Raw genomic sequence first — 26,028 nt, forward strand, 5'->3', positions numbered from 1 at the left:
TGATGCAGGACGACCAACATTCCTGAAACAAGTGAAACAGAGTAGCTTGTGAACAGTCAGAAATGTCTAAAATCTATTTCCCCCTAACATTGCAAATTGCTACTTTCAAAGTATTTCCTTCCCAAGTTTCCTAGGTCAATGGGCACCAAAGGAAAGGCAAAGATTCCAACAGAGGGTGACAGAAGCAAGGCTGAATCTGTTTTTACCTGTAGTCGAATCAGAATACAACTTTTCAATGAGGGATTCTGTAAGAAGGGGTCTTCTTTTATAATATCCTCTCCCACGCCAACCCAGCTTGACAAATGCTTAAAGCAAAGTGCTATACAAAGGGAAGTGCTATACAAACATCTCCCACAGAAGTCTATCAATATTTTAACATAAGCTCCCAATTTGTAGAAATGAGTGGCATTTCTAATATTTGAACACCAATAACAATTCAAGTAAAGCAAACAATGATATGGAAGTTCAAACAAGTAACAAAAAATAAATCAAAGACAGTCCCAACAACTAAGAGTCTCTGCACCAAAACTGACTATGCTTATAAAACATCTCATCACATCATGAAAACACCAATTTTTTGGAAAATTTGGCCAGAGGATGAGCAAAGTCTGGCCAGGATGCCATTATAGGATGGAAATAACAATTGCTCCTCCATTCTAACCTGATGCTGTCGAAATGTTGGTTATAAAGCAGCTTATGTTGGCTGGGGGCACAGTTTTCATACCCGCTACAAGGACCACACTACTAGTACTGTCACATCACTTCTAGCTGCTATTAATCAACAAGAAAAAGTCGATCGCCCTTCATCTTGAGGGCATCTAGATGAGTCTGAGCCAGTCATAAGCCTGGAAAGGTCAGGCAGCCGCCAGGGCCAGCCTGAAGGTTAACTTACTCAAAGGGATCGTCCACTCCCAACCTTCCTCCCTCAGTAAGACTTCCAGGCTGTCACTGATGTTGGTCAACCCTGCGTCAAGGCAAATTCAAAATAGACTTCACGGATGACAAGGACCACCATGGCGATCAGAAGGATGAAGAAGGTGAAAGCCAGGCAAATGGAGCGCTCCCCACCTTCCTTGGAGCAGAAGTAATGCCGCATTACCATGAAGAAGATTTCTATGGAGAAGACGATGGTGAGCAAGCACCAGAGGATCCCAATGTCGGCTTCTTTCCGGGGATCCACCAGACAGTAGTAACCTTCAGTGAAGAGGTAGACCAGAGCGGAGTAGGCCGCAAAGTCCACATACCACTGGTATTCCAGGAAATAGCAGAGGACCAGAGCCTCCATGGTCATGATGGGGCTGCTCTCCAGCTGCAAATTGATATCTCTGGGAACCGAGGAGGGCTTCTCATCAGTAACTCCATTGATCCTCCATTCTCGCTTGTCCTTTGGCTTTTGCTTGCCTGCCAGGACTAGCAGCTCCTCTTCGGAGGGATGCTTCTAGCGATGTAAGCTTCCATTGCAGAGAAGCCATCGGGCAAAGGACCAGTCAGGAGCCATCTTCTGCATGATGCTGGCCACAAGAAGGGAGACCACCAGCTGGATGCCCATCACCGCCATTTTGCTGCGAGAGCTCAAAGCAATGGAGCCAAAAGAAAGAAAGTCCTTTTGCCCTGAGCTTTTTGTTCTGGTTGCAAACTGCAGGAAGATGCAAAAGTGGGTTTCAAGGCCTCATATAGCCAGTGGACTACACTTGCCTGTTCTGTTCTAAATAGTGAATGCTCAGTTATATGCTTTCTAGGTAGAAGGTTCTTGCTTAGCTTTCTCCTGTTCCAGTTTACACCTTAGAAGATGGGGCTTCAGGCAGTAAAGAGGTGCCACATGCTGGGTATTGTATCCCAGAAAGCTAGATCAAATCCATAGGGCAAAAATTTCCAAGCTATATGGGCCCATTGTGAAACTAGATGAAATGCATTTCTATGTGCTCTTTCTCAACTGGATATCTTTTCTGTCTTCTCCCTCATCCCACCTGCTCTGATATCTTCACATTTATGAGAGAGAGAGAGAGAGAGAGAGAGAGAGAGAAGGTAGGTGCAGGTTTGGCAGAAAGGCTTGGGAAACCATTTTAGAAGGAAAAAGGAAAAGAGCAACATACGAAGGTCTTTAACTCAGTATGTTAGAACACTGTTCCATGGAGCCCCACAGTGCAAACTCTGACTGGCAAAATTATTCAATATCCCTGTTTGCAGTCACTGGTATTCACTGGTGATTTCCAGTTCAAGTGCTAACAAGGCCCAAACCCACTTAGTTTCCTAAATCAGAAGGGATGAAGTATGTTCAGAGTGATAGGTGGGCTGCTTTGATAGCCAGCTATTATAGGAAACTGTTTTCCTCTGGCAAATATATGGCAGTAAGGACCTAATGGTACATATATGGACCAATTATGGAACTCATTAAGCTGGCTCCATCTGCTTTGAGCTTCTGGCGGGCAGCTAAAATAGTGCTGTTCCACATGACCTTTTAATATTTCAAACCACTCTGTTTTAATTATCTTAAAAATGTATTTCAGGATTGTTTTTAGATTTTTTTAAAACATTAAAGAGTAGTTTAATATATTTGGGGCTTTTTTTTTTTTAACCAAAACTATATTTAGCTGTTTTGACTGCTTTTACTTGTTCATCGACTTGGAAGTCCTTGTGGACTGGGGGGGACAATACAGAAATACCAGAAAGAAAGATTTAAGCTCACACCTGTTCATAAAAATAAGATCACCTTGTGTGTCATGCCAGGAGAAAGATGAGATAAAAATAAAATACTTACTGAGTGTGCCCATATGACACTCATCTTACCACATGCCCACCTTATATCTTTAGGTGTACTCCTAAACTATATTAACACAGAGAGGGTTACAGAAGGAGCAGTATAATAGTCACTCCCTGTTTTTCAAACCACTGAATCAAGACATGTTGGCTTTATTTCCCTCCCACTCAAGAAATAAAAAGATGCCCTAGGCAGCAAAGAGGCAAGGTTCTGTTGCTGGGAAAAATGCTATTTGTAGGCAGAAGGAACATGAACAAACAGATTTAGACTTCTCATGAGAGAAACCTCACCAGCTTTGGGGCAACCGCATTGACCATAACTACAGTTGCATTCTGCCACTTGAATGCACAACAAGAAAGCGTTTCACAGGAAAGGAGTCATAAAATCAGCAAGGGAAGCATTAGATCCCAAAAGGTATTAAGCATTGTAACTTTTAGAACTGAATATATTATGGCTTACATATTTCTGACTCCAGTTTCTGAAATCTAATTCAACACTTCCAAAGACAATAAAGATTTGCCTGAGCTCTTTCTCAGATACTCTGTATTACCTGAAAGACCTCACCCTACATTTTCTACTGCAATACACACATATTCTTCCCTCCAGTAGGCATTCATACATATTGAATACAGCCCTTTCCACACTGAACTTTCTTCCTCCTGAAACTATCTGTTAGCTTTCTGTTTTCAACTAAGAATCCCTAATAAGAGCTATGTGAATACCATTTGTATAAGCAGCATTGACTGTAGAAGGCAGAAGAGATGAAGACATGTATGGAGCTGGGTCATAACAGGTCACATATCTTTACTGCAAAGCTTAAAAACAAAAAGGGTCAGGGCACTGGGGAATAACTCTTGGTTCAATACACGTTATTTGTTGTTCTTGCTGTTGTATGACTTCAAGTTGTTTCAAACTTATGGTGATTCTAAGGGAAACCTGTCATGGGGGTTTTCTTGGCAAGATTTGTTCAGAGAGGGGTTCCCTTTGCATTCCTCTGATGCTGAGAGAGAGAGTGATGTGCTCAAGGTCACCCAGTGGGTTTCCATGACTGAGCAGGCATTCAGACCCTGGTCTCCAGAGTCATAGTCAAAGTCAGAGCCAGGGCAGAGTTAACAACTGTTGCCTTTAGCCTTTATTTATTTAGTTAGTTAGTTGAAAAATGACTTCTTCCATCTAGGAAAAGACTCTTTATTTAACTGTACAAGGTAAAGGTAGATCAGTACTCCATCTGTGGAATCTGTAGAGATTGCCATTTTACATATGCAGAAACACCAAAAGCCTTTACTAAATAACAGTATTTAGGAAGGACAATGCTAAAACCAGATAAACTTTTTAATTAGTCAGTAGCCTTAAAAGGCATGGCTCTCATTTAAAACCAATCACATCTAATGTCATTTTCACAGTGCAGAATCCTTGTACAGCAATATGGTGGAGTCCATGTAAATACTGACTTATTCCCCCTTTCCATCTAACTTTTCATTATTCTGTAGTATCTCATGATACACATTTCTAAGAAAAAGGCTTCAGGAATGGTTTTTCATTGCCTTCTTCTGCATTGTATTAGCATCTTTACCATTACCTATGGCGCCCCCCCTCTCTCTCTCACACACACACACACACACAACTGCTGCTGCTGCCCAGTAGCTATCTGGTACATTTAGTCTGGCTCCTCAGAAAAAGTCCAACTGACATGGGAGATCCTGCCAACAGCATTGCTACCACCATCATCATAGCCTACTGCCTCACAGGAGCACATAATCCCACCACTACAGAAAGGTAGTGCCAAACAGGGATTTTGGTTCTGGTTGTATATATAGCTGTGAAAGCTAAACAGTAAATAAGACTAATCAAAAGAAAATCAACTTATTTGAAACAAGGTGCTGGATAAGAGTTCTATGGGTCCTGTGGGCTGCTAAAAAGACAAATAAATGGATCCAAGAGCAAATCAAACCAGCACTCTCACTAGAAGCAATGATGACGAAACTGACACTGTTGTACTTTGGCCATATCATGAGAAGGTATGACTCATCAGAAAGGACTACAAAGTGAAAAGTGGAAGGCAGTAGGAAAAGAGGGAGATGGAACTACAGGTAAATTGTTCCCACTTCTCTTCCTCCTACTTTAAAACTCAGTGCCAGCAACACAACAAAAACCCACCTACCCACTCAAAAAAATCCTGTAAAATTCCTCCAGTGTGCAGGTAGGTCTGCCAATGAATAGTTTTCTGCTTCCCCAGCTTGTTTCTGTTGAATAGTTTTAATTACAACGGAGCCAAACTTCCACTGTCACATCTCTGAACGTTTGTGAACTGAGCATATGCTCATTCAGTATTGCCTGGCACAGCCACCCACCTTTATCTTTTTGATTCATTTTTGAAGCCTTCTCACCTCAAGACTTATGTTAATTTCTTGCTGGTTAAATTTATCTTGTGATGTAACATTGCTATTTTCCCTTCTGAGACGTGTGTGCCCTCAGCAGTGGATTTTGTGAGCTGCAATCAATGAAACATGCACTCATTTCCAAGGATAATATTTTTTGGAAAATATGAGGAGAGCTTATTAACAATGCACATTTTCAGGTACTGCGTTTCCTGTCGCCCTCAAGCCTCCTGCAGTAATGAGGATTTTGGTGACCAAATTATTTCCTGCAATTTAGGTTTCATGTTGTAAATCTTAAGTTTGCACATTAACTCATTCTCATGATAAATAATGGATCATTAAAATGACTAACTTTAGCAGTTACACTGCATCCAAAGGATTTTCAAATGCAAATGACTTTGAATTAACCAGCATTGCTAATGAAATATCCAACTGTTCATGAGGGATAACTGAAAAATTTCTACAGAGAAGAGTACATTTCCAACTCAAAACCACCTAAAGAGAGAACAATCTTTTTTTTAAAAAAGTGTACAACATAAGAATTGGAATAATATCAACATTTAAAGGCCCTAGCATTTAAATTTTAGCTTCGTGGGATTTCTTCCAAGACAAATGAAAAGGTAATCAACTTGGCATCTACAGGTAAAGCCATTTTTTTTCTTCTCAAATTTGGACCAGCTTGGCATGTTTTACCTCAGCACCTACCAAAATGTTCCTGATTCAAAGCATGGAGACTTCTTGGGGAATCCATTGTCCTCTGCCTACAAAGAGGCCTGTGACCTCACTGGAATGGAGATATATTGGATTGCAAAAGAGGGGTCCCTGTTGAGATGCAAATGGACTTTACATTTCCTGGACTTTTCCCAATTGCTGCATGGCCAGAGGAGGAGGGGTCAGCCTGCTAAAGATACCCTCCCCACACCATCTTAACTAAGGACAGAAACAACAAAATGCAGGCATCTTGAGGGAGAGAGAGGCAGGCTAGCTCCACCAGGCCTGCCTGGAAGAAGACGAGCCCTCCCTTCATTCACCATCTTGAGGGGGAGAGAGGCAGGCTAGCTCCAAGGAGCCAAGTCCTCCCTCCAGTCCATCTCCCTTGGTCCAGGCCTCGGAGGTAGAGAAGAACTGCTGGACCTGATCCCCTTCCCCACCACCACTCCCTTCTCCCTTTGTGTCGTGTCTTTTTAGATTGTAAGCCTGAGGGCAGGGAACCGTCTAATTAAAAAGATTGTATGTACAGCGCTGTGTAAATTTACAGTGCTTTATAAATAAAGGTTAATAATAATAATAATCTTACATTTCTAAATTTTCTCCTGTTTGGTACATAACATCTTGCCTGATGAAGAAGCAAGTGAAGCTTTGGAAGCTTGCAACAAGTATATTGTTCATTTAGGTTGGCCAATAAAGGTATCATTAGTTGTTGTTGTTTTTTTTGGGGGGGGGGTTGGGCTGTGTGGTTAAACATCAGGAAGAAACTCTTCTATTACATGGCCATATAGCCCGAAAAACCCACAAAAAACTATGTATACCAGCCATGAAAGCCTTTGACTTCACAAAGCTATCACTGTTATGAGATATAGTGTCTTCCTGAGAAAAGTGATAATTTGTACCAAACACTAGAATGTGAAGCCAATCACAAAAGAAATTACCTGTGGCTGTAACTCTGTGTACTAAACTGTGATTTGGGCATGATGAAGTAGCAACAGAATAATGGACAAGCAACAGAGAAAAATGATGTACTGCAGTTTGGTTTGAAGCAGTAGTTTTCAACCCAAGATCTTCCAGATTGTTGGACTTCAACTCTGAGACCCAGACAGCTTGGCTGATTGTAAGGGATTCTAGGAGTTGAGGTCCAAAACACTGGTCTAGAATGTTATACATACTTGACCAAAAACAGCAACAACCCACAACAACTTAGGTCTTCTCAACAAAAGCAAGTCAGGGAAAATTACTTCAACTTATGTTGTTAACTGATGTCAATCTATATCGTACTGTTGTATGCCTTTAAGTCATTTTCAACTTACGGTGACCCTAAGGCAAACCTATTATCTGGTTTTCTTGGCAGGTTTCTTTGGAGGTTTGCCATTGCCATCTTTAAGGTTGAGAGTGAGACTTTCCCAAGGTCACCCAATAGGTCTCCATGCTCAAATGGGATAAGAATTGTAGTCTCAAACCACTACACCAACTTAATTTATGCTCAACATAAAATCTGATATAAACTGTTGCTAGAGTGACCATCATGTACACAGCTGATGTCTTGCTGATAAATTAAATCTTAGTGTATTATTCTTCAAATTTCTTTTTTTACAAATAACTTCTTCAGGCTATGTCAACAAATTACGCTTTGTTGGGACACTCTAATGCACTTCTGTTAAGCATACAGCTGGTATTTAAGTTATGCTTGTTATGCTAGCTGGTAGATGCTTTTCTGAGTACACAGCTTTGAAGAAAAGGCATCTGGAACTAAAAAGAAATAGCTGATTGTGTCCTCTGCCAAGTTTCAGTAAAGATGTCTGTTATAACACACTCTTGTTTAGTTTGACTAACAACTTTCCCAAAATGGACAGCTGTTTTAAAAGATGAACTTTGGATAGCATAAGCTTGGTTTCCTGAAGGGCATTGAGAGGCCTCTCTTTCACCACTGCTGCTTTAATCATTACTGGACTTTCAGCACTTGCTCAAGAAGTAAGAATTCCAAAATCAATAGAGAAATTAAATCACAGCTCTAGTGCTTAACTCTTACAAAATGATGGGAGATGGTTCCATCATGTCTCTCCCACTCCTGAGTTAGATCAAAATTTTAACCTGAATGTATAAAAGCTAAATATTAAGCTATTAAAGTATTCTTTCTCTACACACACACACACACACAGTTCCCTTATGAATTCATAGGTGTACAGTGACAAGATCACTAGCACGGTAAGTATGGTAAAATGAGGCATATATTAGAATTTGATTTATTCTTTCTATCTTACTTTTTTATTGACAGATGTACAAAGCAACTTACTTAATCAGACACAGAAAAGCAATATATGAAGCACACATTCCTCATGAAAAGCTAAATATTTTTAAAGAGAAGCTCCAAAACAGCAAGTTAAAAGTAAAATGTCACATATGGCAGGAAGATTCAAAATGCCTTATGATGCATGAAATAGGAAAGTTTATGCTATTGATGCAATACTAACAATGAATAATTCTACTCTAGTCATGACTAGTAACTAGTAAGTTCCATTGTTTCAATGGGTCTACTGTATTATGCCTAGTAACTAGTACACTCTATTGATGCAACTGGTCTATTCTTGTTGGGACTATCAACAAATAAGTTCCATTGATTCATAACATTTTGAGTCCCTGTAACAGGAGGAAAGCAAGATATAAATAAAGAGAATAATAATAAATAATAATAATCGAGTCAGAATGAACTGGATTTAGGCCTAACAGAGCCACTGCTCAGCAGGACTCACTGTCAATGTTATTTTGTCGTCTCACAGAAAGGCTCCTGTCACAGGTATTTGTGCATCCAGTCTCATGTAAGGGTGAGGACATGAGAAGGCTTACACAAAACACTCCTTGAAGTATTGTGATTCCCAGCACAACAAAGGCTAATTCCAGCCCTTTTGAAAATGAACACATAATTTAGTCAAGCAGAAAGAAATTATTTTTCATTAAAGCCAAAAGCCTGGTTATTCCTACAAAAAAAATCTTTAAATAAATAAATAAACATTTATTTACCTATAGCTTCAGGAGGATGGGAAATAGTGGAGAAATGGTACTAGTAAGGAGGTCTTCCTTCTGCAAACTACTACATCTCCTTAAAACAGAGATGAGGGTTGTGTAACGTGAGAGAGGTTGTTGGAGTGCAAGCCCACATCATTCCTCACTGTTAAGCTATGCTCTTCTCTACCCACCCACATCTCAGCATCTCACAAAATCCAGATGGTCACAGGTTCCTCAAAAAACAGAGTAAACTACTCTCATACAATGTGAACGCATACATGTGCATACACTGACCTGGAAGTTATACAAGAACTCAGCTGCAAAGACTATGCCATAAAATAAAGACAGAGTTGGCTTCACATCCTCCAACAGTCCACTGGATCAGACAAGCCAATGTAGTCTAGGATTATTTTAAAATTGTGGCCAACCATATCCACCCAAGAAGACGGAAAACAGGGTCTGAAAACAACAGTTCTTTTCCGTTGCTATTTCCCAACTGGTATTAAGAGGAACATTGTCTCTTAAACTTGAATCTGCCTACAGCCATCATGACAAGTAGCCATTGTAATGGCCATTTAAAGACATCTAAGCTAGGAAGTGGTCAATCCCTGTCTCCTGGCAGTGAAGCCCATAAATTAACTGATGAATTCCATGAAGGAGTGCTTTCTTTTCTGCTTCCCCAATCTCTGTCAATCAGTTTCACTGGTCGACCCTGAGCTCTACAGCAATTAGTCAGACACAATGAGCTTTTGTTGCTCATAACGCAAACTGGGAATAGCAGTTATATTTGGGGCCAGAACTAGGAACTCGAAGAAGACTGTAAATAACAACAGTGATGACAACAATGAGAGAGGAAAGACGTTAGCTCATGTTACAAAAACTGCAAGATTTGAAAAGTTGCAATTCAAATATAAATTTAAAAAGCATTACAAACATGTTCATATTGTCTTTGTCTCTTCTGGGTGGTCTGACTCCAAACAAAGCTAACAGACCCTCGCTAGGAAACTGTGAATCACCATTATGTTTGATCACTGGTGCCAGAGGGGAGATACTGGACACTTACTGAGGAATAAGTTTAATGTTTTCATTCCAAAGAATTGATTATTTCAAAGCAGTGCCTGTGTTTTTAAATACTTACTAAATCCTGCAGAAAGCATCTGTCAGTCTCATTCCTAATCTACATTTTTGATAAGGGGAGCTGTTACCTGGGATAACTTTACTTATAATTTTAACGTAAATGATTGGTAGATCATCCAGAAAGGTCATCAAAAAATCACAAAAGTTTACACATTTCAGGCAGGCTCCACCCAATTAAGATTTTCTATATCTGTACAGTGATAGAGACACTTTTTGGTTTTAATCCTATAAAAACAATGTGCAAGTTCCCCCATGGTGACACTAGCCTCTCAAGAGTCACTTTATTTATGTCCTACTAATTTCACTTAGGGTTGACTTTTAACAATCGTGCAGAAGAGGGCATTTCAGCGGGCACTGCTTGTCACACAACCAAATAAAAAACAACCCCGGCTAAAAATCACCCTTTCAACGCAACCATTAAGGATACAGGCACCCTCTCCAGATTTCACTCTGGCAACCCTAATTTCAATGAGTCTGCTCTTGTTAAAACTAAAGTTGGATTTATCCATGATGGTGGTTACGATTCTATGAAACTTGACGATAGGGCTATAATAGCTGTTCTTGTTCTTATTGTTGCTCTCTACATAAGCCAGGCAACAGAATAAGCATGTCTAAAGGAAAAGCAAAAAAGCTGAGTAAATAATTGTCTATAAAAATTAATACAAGAGTCTCGTTGCATACAGCTCTGCAGATTCTCCCTCCACAGAGCAATTCTAATCCACATACAAATGAAAAGGCACAATCCTCAACTTTGCCACAGTCCTTTATTTGACAACCAGAGCATTGACTCTCTGCCACCTACTGCTGCAATTTACCAATTATTCTAAAAAGAATAAATTAAACTGGGCTAGTTTCTGGCCAGAACTGGAATATTGGATATCAAATTGTGTGATCTCTCTCTCTCCCTCTCTCTCTGTCTCTCTCACACACATACACAGGTATATGCGTATAACATGGGGAAAAGCTTTTGAAATCCATAGAACACTTTTGGCTGCTAAGTTCTTGGCAGCACTACTTTACTTCTTTATCTCTCAAGGGTTCTTTTTACAGACTGGAATGACATTCAGTAAGAGAAGAAGTTAAAGATTCTGTCTCTGCATTTCACTAGAAGCAAATCAATATTGAATGAACTTCAGATGTACTGTGCTGGATTCTCTGTTGTGCCAAGAACCCAGCACACCAAATGCTGCACGGTAACCTTGCTTCAAAGGGAATATTTTGTTATGTGAGAAGGAGCAGATTCGGCTGAAAGCACTTTACCTTCTCAAGACTGTTGCCTGGAAATCACTGAATGATCAAGGCCTCATCTCCCCCCCCCCCCCACACCCACCCCCACACAAACAAGCAATAGGGAATGAGGAGACAATTGTAAGTTGTATATTTCAGCCATGAATCTTGGTTGTGAAATACAACCATCTAAATTATACATAAGGATATCACTGTGGTAAAGGGATGGAGAGGACAGGTAGTTTGTAAGCCTCTATTGTGAATCAAGCCCTGAAATCACTTGCAGTAATTACTCATAGAAAACTCTTCGGTCACAAACAAGGGCTGGAGATTCCTGATTGTATCAGGTATGCTTCCATTTTTAGCCTTTTTTTTTTCTCCATTCATTCAACCGACCCCAAACCGAAAAGCCTTTGCATTATAAGTGGAAAGTTATCATGGCCCTCCATAATATTTTATAAAGCAATCCAGTGTCCCAAGATCCATTTGAAGAAGGATTCCTCATTTTCCTGCTCATCAAACGTAGGCTTTTTATTAAAAATAATACATGACATGGAAATCAATTTCTCAGCACAGCAAAAACAGGGGAGGAGAAGGAACCTACAGAGCTTAGAATGGATCTTTAGACAGGAAGGGACCAGAATGTACTAAGCAGGAAGAAGACAAAGATTCTTGTTTTCTTAGCAAAGTTACGCATGACGAAAAGGCTGGGCACCTTTTCACTCTACACTGTTATAGCACTAATCATTCCACTTTAACTGTCATGCCAACATCCCAAGGAATTCTGGGCTTTGGGGTTTAGGGAGGGCCATTTAGAATTCTCAGCCAGAGAGCGCTCATGTCTTTGCTGTTGTTGTTACTGACTTAAGGAGAATGTATCATTCAGTTTTCTTGGCAAGTTTCTTCAGAGATTTGCCATTGCCTTCCCCTAAGGATGAAAGTATGTGACTTGCCCAAAGTCACCCATTGGGTTTCATGTCTAAACTGGGAATCAAACTCTGGTCTCCAGAGTCACAACTGAACATTCAAACCACTATGCCATGATGGTTCTACCAAAACCCAGGATTCTATAGAATGAAGCAATAGCTTAAAGTGGAATCATATTGCTAAAATTATGGGGGAAAGCTCTTAGATTGTTCCTAGAAGTTTCCTCCCCAAAACCTTGTTGCAGCAAGGGAAGAGGAATGGTGGTTCCAAACATACACATTAAATTATAGTTACTCTAATTAACAGTCATCTGAGGCCTTGAACGGGTAGGATTGTAAGTCCACACTTATCAAAAATTTCAACATTTGCTTCCGATTGGGTAAGATGATGAGAGTTTTGTATTTATTTTTCATTCTTCAAAGAGATTTTTTGCATGCACAGGGAGTTTTCTTTCTTTTTTGGCTCAAATTGCACAAAAAAATTTGACTCACCACTTCAATAGCTGCTGCTTTGTTGCATAGAATTTTTTAAAAAGTGAAACAATGGGTGGGTTGTTTGCCCCTTCTTAATAAATAATCCTGCTTTTGCTTTTTGTACCTATGCATGTGAGTGTGAGCTTAGGGGAGGGAGGGGTTTTTGTTTTTTGCACAAATTGCAGAGACCTTGATGTGAAGAGTTAGAATGCTTTTTTTACTCTTGTATAGGAAGCAAAAAAATATCTTATTGTGACAGGAAATCTCAGTGGATGTTATGGGAGAGCATCATCTTCGAGAGTGTAGAAGTCTAAAAACAAATTTAATTTATGCTTCATAGACACCTTATAGCCTGAAGGTAATTTTATATAATAGTTTAAATGATTTTGTGCATGAAACAAACTTTGTTTATACTGAACAATCAGAAAGCAAAGGTGTCACTATCTGAGCCACCCATTAAACAGATTTTGGGTTTTGGAAGATTTTAGAGTGTAGAATTCCAGATAAGGAAGGCTCACCCTCTAAACAGTTTTCAGTTACTGCTCAGTGGAATATACATATAAATTTCCCTTGTTCAATCATGGCCATTTTAATGTCACTAACAAGAGTGTCATGGGAGGCTGAAATCAGCCACTAATTATGTAACACTGCCATTCCTGGTGTCATGTGTGCATCCCTCCATCTCTCTTCTGTAGAACCTGGCATATTAGTCTTGTGTAGAATGCAGTAAGGTATTTCTTCTAAAACTGGTGGCCAAGACTCCTGAGGGGACAGCAAGAGTTGTTCAAGGAGGAGTGCGAGCTATGGAAGCCGTGATCCCACCTCCTCTTCCTCTTTTCAATTTTTTTTCTGTCCTGGAGGAGAAGAGAAAGGCAATTGGAGCAGCTGCCTCTGCTGGGGGGGGGGGGGGGGGGGGAGAGAAGAAGAAGTAGCAGGAAACCCACTGGATTATGGCCTTTGGTGGGGCCCATCCCAAGTTGTCCCATCACTGCCCCATTTCTTGGGATGAGATGTTGTTGCATGGATATATCCAAGTGTATATTTCTAAATATACATGAAAGTGCAACAAAAATATGGATGCTAAACAAGCAAAATATTTGCATTCATATACTACATTGAGCAGGTAGGAGCATAAAGGGGGTCACAAATGTAAAAAGTTTGTGAACCACTGCACTGAGATTTTGCTGGAAATTAATGGCACTTGTCTAATTGGAAGATGAGCCAGTGTATGAGTTCCCATGTCATGGATCAGGTACTGGAAGAATATAGGCAGGGTAGACTTCAGGATAATTTGGAATATGGGTCTCTTTCAGTTTCTGTCATTTGTTGTTGCTTGTAAGTAGCTGTTTTAGGCAGAGCAGTTATCTATAAACAAGCTATGTCTCTTCCTTGTAAGAAGGAAGAGTCAGGGTTCAGGATGGGCTAGACAATTTTGCTTTGTCTTTTAATTGTATCTACTAGGGAAATTCCCAAATGTTTATCTTTCTGCTCTATTTTTGCCCATATGACCTCCTTGTGTTTCTTTTCTGCTGGCCTATTCCTTTATTTTTATTGTTTCATGAATAATACTAACAATAACTATCACATGAAAATATGAATATAAGAGCCTATAGCTTAAGTGCAAAGCTTCTATAAGGTAGAGCTACCCCTTTCCTCTCTCTTTCCCTTCTTTCTCTCTCTTTATTGCTATTTCATTTCTCTTCCTCTGCTAAATTCCTGCTGCTATCAGAGTCAGCCTTGGAAGCTGGCAAAGTGGGTGATTCCCTAGAGTGCCATCTTGGGTGGGCAACACATAGAGGTCATACACACCCAGCTCAGCTCAGTGGCTGTGAATTTGAAACCACAAATGTAGGCTGCCTTACTTGTGGCCACGATGCTGGATCAGACATGCAGTTAGGGCTCCTTCTCTTTTATTATTTGAGAATGTATCTTGTTGGAGAGAGCACTCTAACCATCTTCTGTATTAAAGGAAAGAGAATCATCGACCTTGTCCCATTTCAACACACCATCTTCCAAAGTCACACTATCACTGATGAAGGATCCACTGCTTTAGAAGACAGGAGAAATTTCTTCATGCTAGTTAATTTTTTCGCCAACCAGCTTTGTACCGGTGCTTTGCATTTTCTGTTTTCAGCATCAGATAGTATTTTTATAAGATATATTCACTGGTATACCTCACCTTAGTGAGTGGTACTGACCTCCCTTGCACTAGCAAATTGGTTGGCTTACGCGACAGTTACTAGGTTTCACAGTATGTTTATAACAGCTGTAAATATACACTGGACTGACTATGTGACAAATGTTGCTGTCCTTGAGCAAGCAGGGATCACCAGCACTGAGGCCATGCTATTGAGGACGCAGCTGCACTGGGCAGGACACGTTTCTAGGATGAAGGACCATCACATCCCAAAAATAGTATTCTATGGTGAACTCGCCACAGGTCAGCGTAAGAGGGGCGCCCCAAAGAAGAGATACAAGGACTCCCTGAAACATCTTAGGCTTGGCCAAATTTAGCACAAACAATGGTCCTCCATGGCCTCGCATCGGGAGGCATGGAGACGCACTATCCACGATGCTGCAGCCTTTTTCGAAAGCTCACGCCAAACGAATCTTGAAGAGAAACGACAACGCAGAAAGAACCGCAACCCGGAAACATCACCCAAGGAGACTTTCCGCTGTGCTTTCTGCAACCGGACCTGTTTGTCCCGGATTGGCCTTTTTAGTCACCAACGCGCTTGTACAAAGCGCGGGATGAGTCCTTCCTGAATCTTCATTCACGAAGCAAAGCCAGAGAGAGAGAGAGAGAGAGAGAGATCTTCTGGGACAATGATCATTTTCAAATGTTTTTGAAACTTTAAAACTGTAGCAAAAGGTGTTACTGACTCTTAAAGACTAGTTCTACCAATCCAAAAGAACATTTGCTTCCTGTATTTGAGAAGGGAATGTTGAGGCTGAGGGAGGTACATTTACCATTCCATTTGATATCAGAGTAAAAGGTCCCATAAATTTATGCATAGAGCTCTGGTACTTGATACATCCCCCATGCTTGTACACACCTATATATGTCCTTGTATGAGTAGGCAGCCTGCCCCTCAACATCACACCTGCCCAAGCTCCATAAACTCTCACGATAGTCCTGAGAAGCTGGTTGTTGGCAGAAGGGAGGCACCAGAGGCATTCCCTGCCCAGGATGCTATTTACACCGGGGTACCTTGACAAGGGTGTGCATGGAGGTACTACTGCTTAATATATTGGCATTAGGTGAACTACATCGTAAGAAGTAAGTGCTCCTCATAGAGGGCAAATCTGAGAGCAAGAGAGACAAATTCAGCCCCCCCCCCCTTGAGTCTGAAGCTGGTATTTTACGTTTTGTGAAAAGCCATTTATTCTGCAGTAATAAGTCTTGCTACTTGAGATAGTAGATAAGGTCTGGTTTGTAATGATAGCTCTTTATGAAAGTGTTTCTCAAGCGCAGTGTCCTTGTTTTAAAAAAAACTGAAAAGAAAGGTCCTCTGAAACTTGCTTGATCAATCAAGTGTACAAACCCTTGTTTTATGTCTACAGCAACCTACAAGAGAAAAAGCCACATTTATTACACCCCACATAAAGAGAAACACACAGGCACAAACTCCACAAAACTCTCTTTAGCTAAAGATGTATGTAACACATTTGTTTGGTTATAGTGTATATTGCTACTAGCAACTGCTGACACTGGCAGGTGAGGTCCCTATCAGTATGATAATAGGGTTTGGCTGACCAGGGTAATTCCTAACCATGCTAGATGCAAACAATGGCCATAATGGAAATCTGGGTTTATAAAAACAAGAGCAATTATATTCTGCTTTCCCTAAAAGAATCACAAGTATGGAAAAACTGATCATTATGGCAGCTTGCTTGATCTTTTGAACATTGATTGTCAATTCTCTTATTTCTTAGCATAGGTACACAATTATAGCACTATTATTTTTTGTGGGTTTTTTGGGCTGTGTGGCCATGCTCTAGCCCAAAAAACCCACAAAAAACTATGGATGCCGGCCATGAAAGCCTTTGACTATAGCACTATTGTTCCACTTTAATTGCCATAGTTCCATCCTACAGAACCCTGGTGTTTATAGTTTTGTGAGGCACTAGAGCTCTCTGGAAGAGAATTCTAAATGCCCCTCTCTAAACTGCAGATCCAAGGATTCTACAGGGAGTAACTATGGCAGTTAAACCATCTAACTGCGTAATGTGAATGGGTCTGAAGCTAAGGAACAGAGCACTGACAACAGATTTGGGGGAAGAAAGTGGGGCTGACTGACTGACTACTGGTTAATGTTTCAGTACTTATTTTTCTACCAGGAAAAGCAAAATATAATTTCTCTTTTATCACAACCAAAATTACCATTGTGACTACTGTAACTTCCATCATTGTAGAAGTAAGGCCTCCCTATATTGGTTCATTAGGGCTAGTAAATCATTTCCTGTAACAACAAACTGAAAGATTAAAGCAGCTAAATAAACACATTTTACATGTGACTCTGAGCAAGTCACACCCTCTCAGCCTCAGAGGAAGGCAAGGACAAAAAAACCTCTGAACAAATGAAACCCCACGATAGGTTTGACTTAGAGTCACCGTAAGTCCAAAATGACATGAAGGCACACAACAACAAACCATGTGCCTTCAAGCTGCCTGTTGATTTATAGTGATCCCATGAATCTCAAAGGGCTATTTTAAGCAATGAATATTCAGAGGTGTTTTTTTACCAGTTCCTTCCTCTGAAAGATACCCTACAGTACCTGGAATTCACTGGAAATCTCCCATCCAAGTACTAACCAGAGCTGACCCTGCCTAGCTTCTAAGATCAGGTGGGATCTGATGGCCACATTCTAACCACTGTAAAGTATCTGTTACTATAACTTGTGGCTCACTGGGACTTTTCACACTGTAACAGATATTACTAGTGTGGGGCGCTAGGAGAAGCTAGGAGGGTCCATGCCCTAGTGGTCTCACGACTAGACTACTGTAACCTCCTCCTGGCAGGGCTTCCTCTCTCTCACCTCCACCCATTAATTTCTGTTCAGCATTCAGCTGCACGCATTATTTCACTTGCCGTTATGATCATGTCTCCCCTCTGTTGTCTTCCCTTCACTGGCTCCCTCTTCCTTTCCGCATCAGGTACAAACTTTTGTTACTCACCTTTAAAGCCCTGCATGGGCTGGCCCCTCTTTATTTAGCTGATCTTCTCTCTCCCTACATCCCTACTCGCACTCTCCCTTCTGTTAGCCAAAGTCTCCTCTCTCAACCCAGGATTTTCTCTGCCCCATCTCGGATCCATCCCTTCTCTCTTGCTGCCCCTCATTCCTGAAACCTTCTTCCTCTGCATGCATGGCTCATCACTTCCCTAACCAGTTTGAAGGCTGAGCTGAAAACCATATTGTTTAGGGAAGCGTTCTCAGGGAATTTGTGATTGTCATCTGGCTGGCTGATAAAGTTTGATGTGATTTGCTTTTATATCTGATGTTTTTTAATTTGTCTTTTCTTCCTACACTGTAATTTTATCTATTCCTCTATCTAATTGTTATAACTTTTAGAGTGTACGCCTTGGGCAGGCTTTTATATATTCCTTAATTTTACTGACTTTGTACAGCACTGTGTATAATTACAGCGCTTTAGAAATAAAGTTTAATAATAATAATAATAATAATAATAACAACAATAATAAACATACTTATAATACTGGTGAGTCTCTGAATATACTGGTAAGCTATCAACTACCTCTTCCTACAAGTAGATTGAAAACATAGAGGACTCTAGATCAGTGGTTCTCAACCTTCCTAATGCTGCGACCCTTTAATACAGTCCCTGATGTTGTGGTGACCCCCCAACTGATGGTCTTGATTCCAAAGACCATCAGAAATATGTGTTTTCCGATGGTCTTAGGTGACCCCTGTGCGACTCACAGGTTGAGAACTGTGGTTCTAAATTGTTATCATGGCTATGCTGCTGATGCATGGCTGGAAATCAGTGTTTATCTGAATAGACTATTTGCTTGGCTACTTCTCTGATGAGCAGCAGTCTATTACAGGTTCCTTTTAGACACTTTTAACTTTGTAAGCACTTTAACACAAAACTGGTAAAGGTTTTCTTTTGAAAAAGAACTTTTACATCTTTATGGCCTGGATATAGGATCATAGAGATGGAAAAATCTACAAAGGCCATCCACAAATATTTGCAGGAGGTTACTGGCTAAGAATTGTGCCAGCATGTTATGTGCCCTACCCCAGTGGTTTGTAACCTGCTTACACACACCCCTTTGAGAGTTTAATAAAAGCTATGGATCACCTCTCCAGAAAAAAATGCACACAAAAACGCAAACACACTTTTGCATTTTAAAAAATTTATGTTTGCATTGGACATTTATTTCCTTCACATAGGCTTGTCTGGCATGAAAACATTTTCAAAACTTGAAAAAGACTGAAAAGTGTACCTTAAAATTTACCTTGGCAGGATAAGTTCCATTTAGCAATAGCATTTACATTTCCACACTGCTTTTTACTGAACTAAGCAGTCTCTAAGTGGTTTACAACTGTAAGCCAATTGTCCCCAACAAGCTGGGTACTCATTTTACTGACCTATGAAAGGATGGAAAGCTGAGTAAATCTTGGAGCCCCTCAGGATCAAACTCACAATGTTGTGGCTGCAGTACTGGCATTTAAACACTGCACCACCAAGGCTCCTGCCATTTAACGGGAAGGGAATAATCATTATTCTCAGTGTTCACAGACACCCTTGAAGCACATCCATGGACCTAAAGATAAAAACTCTTGCTCTAAGGTTGCTTTGCCTAACACAGTGGTGGCATCCATGACTGTGTGAACTGTAAGAAATAATCATTCCTGCCACCAATTGCTCTTATTTTTTGCTAATTGTAACTAAGCAGAACTCCACTACACCAACAGAAGCAAGCACTCTTAAGGAACATTCCCACCAGAAATTGTCTAAAATCAATATAAATACTTTGCATCAGGTAACTTTAATGATATAAACCAAGCCTGCATCTATATGTTTTTAGAGATGGAATGGCCTTCCAGAAGTTTTTGAAGGAAATTTTCACCATCCTTTCTTATGACTATGGTGGTTGGAGTTGATGAAAGCTGCAGTCCAAAAACATTGATGGGCCACGACATGTTCCCAGCTCAGGCTGCAGATCATATGGCTTCCAATTGTAGCTATTTAAAAAATGAAACATACACTGAGATGGTGATCTACAAAGTAGCCACCACATCACCAATCAATAGGACACTGAAACACAACACATCCTAACTAAGCAAAGGCATATCTGTAGTTTCATCAGTAGATGGGTAGATTAGCATGGAAGCAAGTTAGTTTTGTGTCAGTTAAGAACACAGCAAAAGACAACTCTTGTTTCAAAATAACAAATAAGGGGGGAAAATAACACTCTACTTTCTGTCAACTGAAGGTCTTGTTTTTCCTTGCCAGTCCTAAACATAGGCTATTGCTGTAAACAGCATGTTTAATCACTGTCAGGGCAGGGCTACTCTTTCCCACTATATTATGCCCTAAGTTTACATTCAACAATGGAAACTTCTGCAGTTTGAGCAACGAAGCATTCATTATCTTCTAATTTGGAAGCTGAAAGCAATTAGGCTGCTTTCCTCCCACTGCCACCAGCACCAGAGTAGAGATTCACAATTCTGGACATAATGAGCTTCCCCAACACAAAAAGCAATTTGTCACAGCATCCTTCACTTTTATAGACTTTTGCTTCAGTTTAACAGAGATAAGGCTAGCTTTGGTTTTGCTCATACAAGAAACCTGCATGCAGTAGCTGTGCATTGATCTCAGAGTCACATTTATGCACACCATACAGATGTTAACACTCCCAATCTCTCATGCCGAGTTAGCCATGTGATTCTCAATTCCACCTCTCCAGGATCTTCCCAACTAAACTCCCTACATCATTGTTGACCATGGTTTTAAGTTTTACATCCTCTTGAGCACAGCTAAAGTTAATACAGTAGTATTTTTTTTCCATGCTTCATGAGGAAAGAACCCACTTTTTGAATATAGTTAGCAATTCTGGTTGATAGGGAACCCTCATGATCTCTACCTACTTGTTCAGGCTGGTGCTAAGACAAGCAGACTGACTACTGGGAAAATATAGCTTGTTCTCTATTGCAGGGATAGGGAATGCATGGTCTATCAAATGTTGCTGAACCTCAGCTTCCATCATCCCCCCACTACTACCATTGTGGACTAGGGCTCCAGGGAACTACAGTCTAACCAAACTAGGATGACAATACATTTCTTTGCGCTACGTCTTTGTGCTATTGGTTTCAGTGGTTGGAAAATATTTTTTTAAAATAATAAATCAGTTACAGTTATCTTTCCAAAGCAAAATGGTATCTAGTTGCTGTGAAAGTTAGAGTGTTAAAAGTAACTCTTTAATTCTCCATCTCTCAAAAGTAACAAGTTGCTACATTTTTAATAGAAACGTATGGATGTCACTAGAAAACAAAACACACTCTTCCGCTCCACCTTGTTGTTGCTTTCAAAGCCTTAACAAAGTAAATTCATATGAACTTTGAACCAGGTGATAGTTCATCTCCACCAGCGAATGAAACCATACCCTTTTCACTGTAAGTGTAACCAAAAAATTAATAATAATAATAATTTGTTTTATTTATATACCGCTATTCCAAAGATCATAGCGGTGAACAGCAAGTAAGCTAATTAGCAAGTAAGCTAATTTGCCCCCAACAGTCTGGGTACTCATTTTAGCGACCTCGGAAGGATGCAAGCCTGAGTCGAGCTTGGGCCCTTTTGCTGGTCTTGAACTCGCAACCTTGTGGTTTTGAGTGAATGGCTGTAATGTGAATTACAATTGCACTAATCAGAATCACATAAGATTCTTTAAATTGGACGTTATAAAGAATACGTTCTACCTGTGATGATTCACATGCAAAGGTCAAAGTTGAACCTGATCTCAAGGAAAACCACAGTCTCAAAAACAATCCATACAAAAATAGTTTCCCTCAAACAAATAATTACTTGAAATTTGCCATGCTTTCCATGTAGAGCCTTGGGTATCTTAAAACTGGCTATTAGTTGTCATGTAAATTATATTTGCCCAAAGTTCCATTAAATGAAAAGAAGCTATTAAATACAGGCTTTTGAAGCAGACACTTTGAATATAAAGTTTGAAAGGGTATGCCAGCAAGTCATTATTATCAACTAATATTAGGCCAAGTTGAACAACATAATCACATGTAACTTCAAATGTCTACATCTTCATAAATGGCTGACTGGCTTAGATATTGTGGGGGAAATCATGAGACCAACATGGGTCAAGAATTAATAGCAAATGCCAATGTTTGTTGTTGTTTTTTGTTATGATCAGATCACCAGGGGAAAGAAGTAGTATTTGCCTTCGTTTATATCAATATCTCCACATCAGAAGCAATTTGAGAAAATTAATCAGAGAACAGAGTATGAGACTAATTGGCTTGAAAAATGTGAACAACTGGCTTTGTCACAGAAAAAGTCGTGTTATATCACATGCTGTTGAGACAAGAAAGACCTTAAGAAAAAAAATAAAACAGCAGATTGCTGAAGTGAAATTCAATTTTTTTTTAACAAAAGACTGATGGGTTAGTAACTTTAAGTTTTCATAATCTTTGAATGCATCAGAAAAGAGATCCTAAACCTTATTGCATTGTAACTTTAAAGTAATATTTAAACATATCACACAAATGTTGTCAGGTGGCAGAACTGTCAAGACGTTTAGTGCAATTTCTATATATGAAAGAACAGCCCAAACTTAATTCTGGACAGCAAATCATCAACATTAGAAAGGGCATAAATACCTCCATAGAAGACCACTACAAAACGTATTGCTGATACTGTACTAAACATGACTGAATTTGGGGGGGGGGGGGGGGGGATGGAAGTTCATTCAAGTAGAGATCAGCTGGTAAAGCTATAAGTTGCTGCAGTAATATTTGAGCTATGTTTATGAAGACATATAGGGTCTAAGGGTGGACCAATACTGTGGAAACAATGCAGTTTGACACCAGTTTAACCGCTATAGCTCTATCCTACACAATCCTGGGATCTGTAGTTTTTGTGATGCACCAGCACTCTTAGACAGAAAACTAAAGACCTTGTAGTACTACAAATCCCAGGATTCCATAGGATGGAACTACAGCACTAAAACTGGTGTGAAACTGCATTATCTCTGCAATGTTTATGCACCCTAAAACAGAAAATCTAGACATTTAGAAGATTCTGGTTGAGACACAGTTGACCAGACCAACATCTCCTGATGTTGCACAGAAACATTTGCTGGTGTTGTTTTACACCAGCAAGTGTTTCTGTGCAACATCAGGAGAAACTGATTCATTCTGAAATAATAGTAGTAGTCCACTTTTATGGATTACTTTTCTTGTTTGACATTTATCAATGTTAAGATAACATGCTGACCAAAGTAATTGTATTCAGTTAAAAAAAAAAACCCACAGAAAACAGAGGAGACCCAAGATGGAAGTAAATAAGAGTGTACATTAAAATATACAGGGAAGATGAGAAGTCACCTCTCTCTGAAATCCAAGGTGGCTCGTTGTGGATGTGATATATTCCTTCTGTATGAGATTATTTCTTTTATTTCTACTCTATATACTTATGTATAAATCTAGAAATTTTAGTCTAAAAATTGACCCCAAAAACAGAGTCGACATCTACAGGCCAATACAAGTGCTGTACGTTAACTCTTATTTTAAAAAGGGAACCATCTCCTGGTCAAAGGCAAGAGTGTAATCTGTCCTGGAAGCACTGATCCAAAATTAAATTTAATCAGACATCACATTTAAACAAATGCATGTACCAAATAAGCTAGAGGAGCAATCATCTTCTTTCTCCCATATATACAGTATCTGGTCTACAAGTTACAGCACAGCAACATTACATTCAAAACACAATTTCACCCATTGCAGGAGGTGAAATAGGCTGGACACCATAGCTGCACATGGTTTCTCTTTCAGAGCCAGATCCTTAGAATATTGATTGAAATCAATAATTAAAGGAAATCCTATACTCTCTAACTGTCCCAAATTGTCAGAGACAGTCCTGATTAATCCCCTGTAGTCCCACGTCTTCAGTTGCTTTTAAAATGTCCCAATTTCCCTTTCCTCTTCCTGCCCCACTCCTTTTGTTCTCAAATTACCTTAAACACTGCAAACTGAGTTCCACATGCAAAAGTAAGTTGCGCTCAATTAACTAAAGGGGGGGGGGGAGAGAAAGGAGTGAAATTTTGCCCTTTCCAGCAGGTTCGGTCAAAGGCAATTGGCTGCAGCCGTCCCATAACTTCTGTGTTCTTCCTAATTTGCCATCTTGATCTGTTTGGCCACACATGACCTGGTTTTTATCTGTGAAATGCTGGCAGGTATTCAGTTCTGGTGTTGATCCCAGAACTTGCCTTATCTTGGTGGATGCTGATGCCAATGCTTGGTTTGAAGCCTCTCTTGGCATCATTCTCCTTCTCCCAATAGTATACCATATACTCTTCCACTACCGTTCCCCAACATTAAGGAACCATTTCATCAAACAAATCAGCATTTTGTGAATAGATATCTCACTTACCTTGCTAATACAGAAGGAACCTTGGGCTAGAAAAAACAGTGTGAAGATACCCTCTCTGCTCCAGCTGATATACAAGGAAGCCAAAGCTAGAATCTTCTATTGCCTCTTTCCACTTTACTAAATGACCTACACTATAGAACATGGATAAGGAACACACAGTCTTCCCAGTATTGTTGGACTACAATTCCCATCAGGCCTAGCTGCCATAGCCCATGGGATGATGGGAGTTGCAATAAAGCATCATCAGGAGGGCTGTGCATTCCCCATCTCTTCTAGACATGATTTGCCCAAAACATGCTATATATATATACACCACAACAGTAACTTTAAAAGAAAAAAAAAATAGAACATACTTTATACATAGCTATAAACAAAATGAAACATGTTTTTGAGAATGATTTAATTATTTTTCATTCTCCTGCCTTCAAATCCTAAGGCGTCTCAAATAAAAGCACTCTCAGTCTATTTCCATCATCATTTCTCAAGACAATGGCACCAATATTTGCAACGCTGATGACAAATATTGTTTTGACAAGCAACCAAATGTGAACTGGCATACTTAAGTATAAAAGATGTACACACTTCTGCAAGTAATGATGACTGTGAACGAGATAAGCCTTATTTAAAAATAAGTCCCCTAAAAAAAGAAGTTCAGAAGCAGAAATGCTGGGCTTTCTGATTCTCTGGGGATGACAGTCATGATTTTTTAATTAAGCCCTATTAATCCTCAAGCAGGGAGATTGAACATTTTTAAATAAAATTATCTGGAAATGGAAGATGTTATTTGAATATGGAATGAAGCATAAATCTAGGTGCAGTACAGTTTAAATTTGATGAAATACTAATCTCTTATGATAGACTTCCCAGCCTTTGGGCCTTCATTTGTTTTGGACTTCATATCCCAAAAGCCCCAACCAACTTTGCCAACAATTAGGAATGATGGGAGCGGAAGACCAAAACATCTGGAGGCCCAAAGGCTGGGAACCACTGAAGAGGTGCATGTCTCTCTGTGTGTACTGATCCATCTAACTTAGGTCAGCAACTACAATTGATCTTCTAGGGGCTTACACAGACTGCCAAGAATGACCCCCAAATGAAAATGATAAAAGCAGAAGTGCTTGAATGTCCACTACTGATTTTTTTTTTTTAAAAATGGTATCTTTTTCTATTAAACAATGGGGAGGGTACAACCTATTTAAAAAGTGAATTGTAGCTTATAGGGGCTTCTTGGAGATGCAGCTCATTGACTCATCAGTAATGGACTGGATTAGGACAATCATATTGAAACTTAATAAAGACAAGAAAAGGCAGATCAAGGAATAGGGATGCAGCTTGTCTTGGATGGGGTTACACTCCCCCTGAAGACATTAGTCTCCAGTTTACATGTACTCCTGGATTCAATATTGAACCTGGATGCTGAGGTTTCTGTGGTGGCCAGGACTACTTTTGCACAATTAAAGCTTGTGCACCAGCTGCACAAATGTATGATCTGGCTGCAGTGAGAAAAGCCTTAGTTACATCCCACCAGAACTACTGCAGCCAGCCAGCACACTACATGGGTCTGCCTTTGAAGAGTGTTTGGAAATTTCAGCTGGCACAAAGAGCTGCAGCCAGACTAATGACTAGGGCTAGTTTCAGAGAATATTTAACTCTCTTGTTACAAAAGCTCCACTGGTTTGCTTCCAGACATAATTCAAAGTGCTTGTTATGACCTATAAAGACCTGTATGGCTCAGATCTAGGTTATCAGAAGGACCACTGTCTCTGAGAT

At 39.9% G+C, this 26,028-nt stretch overlaps 1 protein-coding gene and 1 pseudogene across 17 annotated transcripts in view; both read right to left on the reverse strand.

Annotated features, from left to right (window-relative positions):
- MAGI1 (membrane associated guanylate kinase, WW and PDZ domain containing 1) overlaps positions 1-26,028 on the reverse strand; it is a 598,529-nt gene that overhangs the window by 318,933 nt on the left and 253,568 nt on the right. The gene's annotated exons all lie outside the window — the stretch shown is intronic.
- LOC121922475 lies at positions 775-1,631 on the reverse strand (annotated as a pseudogene).

This window comes from Sceloporus undulatus, chromosome 2 (assembly GCF_019175285.1).
Source record: "Sceloporus undulatus isolate JIND9_A2432 ecotype Alabama chromosome 2, SceUnd_v1.1, whole genome shotgun sequence".
Taxonomy (NCBI): domain Eukaryota; kingdom Metazoa; phylum Chordata; class Lepidosauria; order Squamata; family Phrynosomatidae; genus Sceloporus; species Sceloporus undulatus.